Here is a 6,000-nt window from a genome sequence, read left to right on the forward strand (position 1 = left end):
CAGGAACTACTCGTAGCGCCTTGTCTAAACAATTGGTTCCAAGGGCTCCCCTGTCTGGCTTAACCATTACATCAATAGGTTTCGATGGAACCCCTTCCCTTAGCCCACTGTCACAACCACTTGCATTCCATGTGGATAAATTTACTGCTCCATGTCCATTTTTGCTTTCCCCGAATACACCAGACAATATTGTGGGTCTTGATATGCTCAAGTATTTCAGGGCTACGATACGATGTTCTCCAGAAGGTGTACGGGTTATCTTGAATGACAACCATCCTGTGACGGAGAGAGCTTGTCTTGTTAAAGAGGATATTGCATTAGCTTCACTCCCTAGTACTTTGTGGGATACTTCAGACACTGATGTAGGGCAAATGGTTATTCCACCAGTACATATTAGTGTCAAGGAGGGCGCTGTACTGCCACGTTTGCCTCAATACAAAATTTCACAGGAAGGCGAAGAAGCACTCATACGTATTGTCCATGATCTCATTGAAGTGGGGGTTGTTCAGGAAGTTCCTGACAATGTTTATAACAGTCCGATTCTTCCTATTCTGAAAAAAGATACTGACACTAGGATTTACCGATTCATTATTGATTTGCGACAAGTTAACAAGATTGTAGTACCACAATACCCCGTGGTTTCTGACATAACGACACTTCTTACTTTGGTTCCTCCGACAGCAACTACATTCTCTGTGATAGACTTGAAAAATGCTTTCTTTTCGATCCCTATTCAACCTGATAGCCGATATTTGTTCGGTTTCACTTTGAATAATCGATCGTATAGATTTTGTAGAGTTCCTCAAGGCTATACTGAGAGTCCTAGTATTTAGAGTCAAGCATTAAAAAGACAACTTGATTCTTTCATTTTGCCTGAAGGTGTGGCTCTCATACAATATGTCGATGACATCTTGTTGGCAGCCGATACCCCTGAACAGTGTGAAAAATGTACTTTGTCCTTGCTTTCTTTTCTTGCTTCCCATCATCACAAAGTGTCACGAAAGAAATTGCAATATTGTAGACCGAAGGTAACCTACTTAGGTCACCTTCTGTCTAAGGAGGGACGTGCACTCACACCAGATCGCATTCAAGCTTTTTTAGACACACCAGTGCCCCGTACTCAGAAAGATGTCCGTGCATTCATTGGTCTTACTTCTTTTTGTAGGCAATGGATATTAGGGTTTTCACATATTGTTAAACCCCTGTTGGCTCTTTTGACTAAAGATACTCCAATGCCCCTTCCATGGACGACTGAATGCCAGAATGCTTTCCAACAATTGCAACAAGCCCTTTGTTCTGCACCAGTATTAGGCACTCCGGATTACACCAAGGCTTTTAGACTCTATGTACACAAAAGAGATGGTTGCGCACTTTCAGTTTTAGTGCAGACACGGTGACAAACAGCGTCCCTGTGCATATTTTTCAACAGTACTTGATCCTGTTGCTCGTGCGTTGCCTGGATGCTTCCGTTCAGTTGCAGCAACAGCTGTGTCAATTCTTCAGAGTGAAGGGATAGTTTTGTCACATAAGCTGTTGGTGCTAGTACCCCATGTGGTTGATGCCCTTTTAAATCAGACGAAGACGCAGCATTTAACTAGTGCTCGTCTGACAGGATACAAATTGACATTGTTGGCCCCTCACATTACACTGAAGAGATGTGCGACACTAAACCCAGCCACTTTGTTGCCATACCCGGTGACTCAGTCTCAGTCACAGGAGTCTCATGATTGTATATTCCTTACTGAGGAACAGACAAAGGGCCGTGTCGATTTGCAAGACACGCCCCTTTCAAGTGTTGATGGGGAACTATGGGTTGATGGGTCCTGTTTGAAGTTACCAGATGGTACAACGTCAGCTGAACATGCAATTACAACACTTCAGACGGTAGTTGAGACAGCTCGTATTCCACAGAAGTCAGCTCAGGCAGCTGAGCTAATAGCTTTGACACGAGCGTGTGAACTTAGTACAGACTTATCTGTGAACATTTATATAGATAGCCGCTATGCTTTCGGAGTGGCTCATGATTTTGGGCTACTCTGGAAGGGGAGGGGCTTTCTTACATCCCACGGGATGCAAATAATGCATGGAGAATTAGTACATAATCTCTTGACTGCTTTAACATACCCAAAGAGAATAGCAATTGTTAAATGTAGCGCACATAAGAAAGTAATTGATCAGATAGGACAAGGCAATGCTTTTGCAGACCAAACAGCCCGTGAAACTGCCATGCAGCGAAGCACCACGTCTATGTACGTAGTGAAGTCACAGGCTGAACGCTGGCATGATACCAGACAGGAAGTGCTAGATATGCAGAGATCTGCTTCTGCAGAAGAAATTGTGCATATTTTCTAAGGAGGGAACATTGGACGATGAGGGCTGTTGGAGGAATAAAGAGATGAGCAAGTGGAGATTGCCTACAGCCTATTTACAACCTATGATTCATATGGCACATGGGCCGGCACATGTTGGAGCCTCCTCGATAACGAAATTGCTCACGCAAGTTTGGGAGCATCCTGAAATTGCCGGTACAGCTAAAAAGATGGTGCAGTCTTGTCTGATTTGTCTTCAGCATAATCCTGGTAAAGGGACACAAACTCCTACAGGAGGGTTTGCTACGCCAACCGCACCTTTTGAAGTTTTGCAAATAGATTACATCCAGCTTGAGCACTGTAACATCTTAATGTATGTTTTGGTAGTGGTATGTGCCTTCAGTAAATGGATAGAGGCATACCCTAGGAAGGACAATACAGCTCTCACTACAGCAAAGGTACTTTTGAAGGAATTCTTCCCTAGATATGGTGTTTGTAAACTTTTATGAAGTGATAATGGACCCCATTTTATTGGGCAAGTTGTCGAATATGTCCTGAAGGGATTAGGGATCAAGCAGAAATGTCATGCTGCTTTCCATCCACAATCAGCAGGGCTAGTGGAAAGGTATAACACCTCACTTAAATTGAAACTGGCTAAAATACAGGCTTCCCTTAGCACTGTTGTCCATTAGATCAGTTCCATATTCGTGATCTGGTCTTACACCATATGAGGTGATATTCGGAAGGCCTATGAACATTTGGGGAATTCCTAAACCACGTCCCATACATGATGTACCATGTGTATTGATGAGTGACTACCTATCACAATTGACTGACAGTTTGATTTCTATTCATCAACAGGTTCGAGAAGCTCTTCCTGATAGGTCTGCAGGTGAAGGCCATGGACTTCGACCTGGAGACCTGGTGATGATCCGATCATTCCAGAGGTTGAGCAGCTTGGAGCCGAGGTGGCGCGGCCCGGAGCAGGTGCTCCTTTCAATGAGAAATGCGGTCCGAGTGACGAACAGGAGGATCTGGGTGCACTCCACCCACTGCAAGAAAGTGCCGTCTACCTTGGTGGATCCTGCTGCCTTGATTGACCATCGGGACATCCTGGATACAGAGAGAGGCCAAGCCATATCACCTGATGAACCTGAAGAAGTCTTCCCGGACCACACGATTCCTGGAGTATCCCGATACCAACTAAGACAACGGAAAGAGCCTGCATCGTCGAAATAGACTGGTTGAGCAACCGCCCTGGGTTAGTGAAACGGAATGCCGATGTGCAAGGGGGGGGGGGGATCAGTCCTGTATAGTGTAGTGACACCCGTCTTGACCCTCGGTGAAGAAACCAACGGCTGCCCAGAGATAAGAGCTCCAACGATTGTTTCCAATGACAAGCTGATCATGTCCACAATGAGATCAACTGTTGCTAAGAGAAAGATGATTTGTGTTATAGGGTTTGTTGTTGCTATGGTGGCTGTAGCAGTAATAACCTGGTTCGTTGAGAAAGTGTCTCCTGCTCGAGAGCTTTTGATCGCCACTACTCCAGTATCAGTTGAACACCACTACTTTACGCTTCCCTACCATGAGCAGAAGCATCGACAATCCTACTTAAATAATATCTTTATCCAGATGTTGCATCATACTCATAATGCCACAAATACTACCAACTGTTGGGTGTGTGGGATGATACCTGCACATCAAAAGAAAGGAGGAACACCTTTTATTCCTCTTCCCTTTTCTCATAATGGTTCTTGTCAAGCTTGGTATGCGCTTTTGTTTGCATCTGGAAGACGTACAGTAGGCGGGCTTCTTTTTCACCTTAATAAAGTATGCTACCAAGATAAAGATGGTTATCCTCGGGCCAAAGGGACCAAATGGGAATGGGAAGAGTACCAACCGGACAATATTTCAACACCATATGTCTTCACAAATAGGAGAACTTTTACCAGTAATGAACAATTTGTGATTTTTGTTACTAGAGCTAAAGCAGATCTATGTATAAGCAGTATTGGGAGGATTCCAGTGGGGAAAAGCGAATGTACTGTAATTCTGACTATTGAAGGTGTAAATAACAGTAGTTTTATAGCCTCACATAATACTTACTTTATCTATGGTAGCCACGGATATTATCAACTACCTGCTGGGTGGTCAAGTGCTATGTGTCCTTTCTATTGCCCCCTGTGTTTCTGGCACCTGCATTATACCACTGGGACCTTACATTATTCCACGATATCTCTAGAAATAGATACAAAAGGACAATAAGTGCTGATGAAGTAGACCAAACTGACACTACTCTGCAACAATATGTCGATTTTAATTTAGGTTTGTTCTTCTTTGTGGGTACTGCATTAAACAGTAGGAAAATAAGACAATTGACTAGAGTTGTGGAAGCTGTTACCAATCAGACAGCTATGGCACTTGGGAACATTACAGAGGAGTAGCAGCTGTTGCGTATTCATACCGGGTCACTCACCTTCAGTATATGACGCAATATCAAAACTGCATAAGATTGCTGCAGAAATTCATCCAGAGACTGGTACTTGGACTTTTGCTGGATGGTTTTGGACTCTTGTTTCTGCTTGGGGCTGGAAGCTACTGACTATCCTGTGTGTAATGATTACGATACTTTTTACATGCTGTGTATGTATCCAATGTGGTCCAATGCTTTGCTCCATTTGCATCTGTCTGTATACCTGTCAAAAGGAATGTTGCAGAAACAAAGGCCCAACAAATGTTGAATAAAGAGGTGGCCGAAATAATGCTAATAGATGTACGGGATGCATATTTAGATTACCCCAGAGGAACGAATGTCTTCAGCTAATGCTAAAAGGGTCATCTGTTGTAAATTGGCAGCGATTGGGTTAGCATTAGTGGAAGCCATCTTGTATTTAGAGGCTATCTTGTCCATTTTGTGGAATCCATTTGTATTTCTGGCAGCCATTTTGATTGCCATGTGCTGCCACGTGCTCACCATGTGCTCTGTCCTCCCTCAGTGTTGACTGCTCTTGTAATCCGCCTAGAAACAAACTATATTTAGCATCTTCCACCTTCGCACATGCCCGGTTAAGTTTGCAGCTGTCCTTGCAGCTGTTAGTAGTATGTAACTGTCAGGATGTGTTTACTTGCATTGGCAAACTGTTACTTGTCGACTGTGCATTTCTATATGACCTTATATGTACATAAAACCTTCTATACTTGGACCGCCTTCTTTTGAGCCCCTGTGTGGGTATTAAAGGACCATGCTCTTTCTGTTTGGTGTGCTACTTCATTCAATACCGAAGGGTGCTATGTGAATGTTTTTCCACCTCATGATGTTTATTAAACTTTGTATTTTCTATTCCAGTTTCTGTGCCAACTTCTTCCTATTGGTCTGAGGACTCTGTGCAGAGAAGGGCGAACCCCTTGCACTGGTAGGCCTAGCTGAGGTCCACTTCTACAGGAGGACCTGGCTACCTTGTGACTCTGAGCACCTGGGACTCCCACGAGCAGTGGCTCTGCTCAAAGCAAGTTTCTAACCCCTGGCATCAGCCCGGAACCGCGAACCCTGCACACTCTGCACCCGCCAAGCCTGGCCTGTGCCAGAGTGGACAAAGACCCAGAGGACGTCCCCCCGGCGACTGTGACCCCGAATCCGGCACCCAAGGACCCACCTCAATGCTCCTGACAACGCCTGCAGCCTCAGAAC

General features: G+C 44.5%; 1 long non-coding RNA gene across 1 annotated transcript in view; it reads left to right on the forward strand.

Moving 5' to 3' along the window:
- The window catches only part of LOC146856884 (uncharacterized), a 166,089-nt gene extending 162,802 nt beyond the window's left edge, over positions 1-3,287 (forward strand). Inside the window, exon 6 of the long non-coding RNA XR_014979513.1 lies at positions 3,171-3,287. This is a non-coding gene — a long non-coding RNA (uncharacterized LOC146856884). The remainder of the gene's footprint in view (positions 1-3,170) is intronic.
- Positions 3,288-6,000: the final 2,713 nt, after the last annotated feature.

This window comes from Triturus cristatus, chromosome 3_2, assembly GCF_964204655.1.
Source record: "Triturus cristatus chromosome 3_2, aTriCri1.1, whole genome shotgun sequence".
Taxonomy (NCBI): domain Eukaryota; kingdom Metazoa; phylum Chordata; class Amphibia; order Caudata; family Salamandridae; genus Triturus; species Triturus cristatus.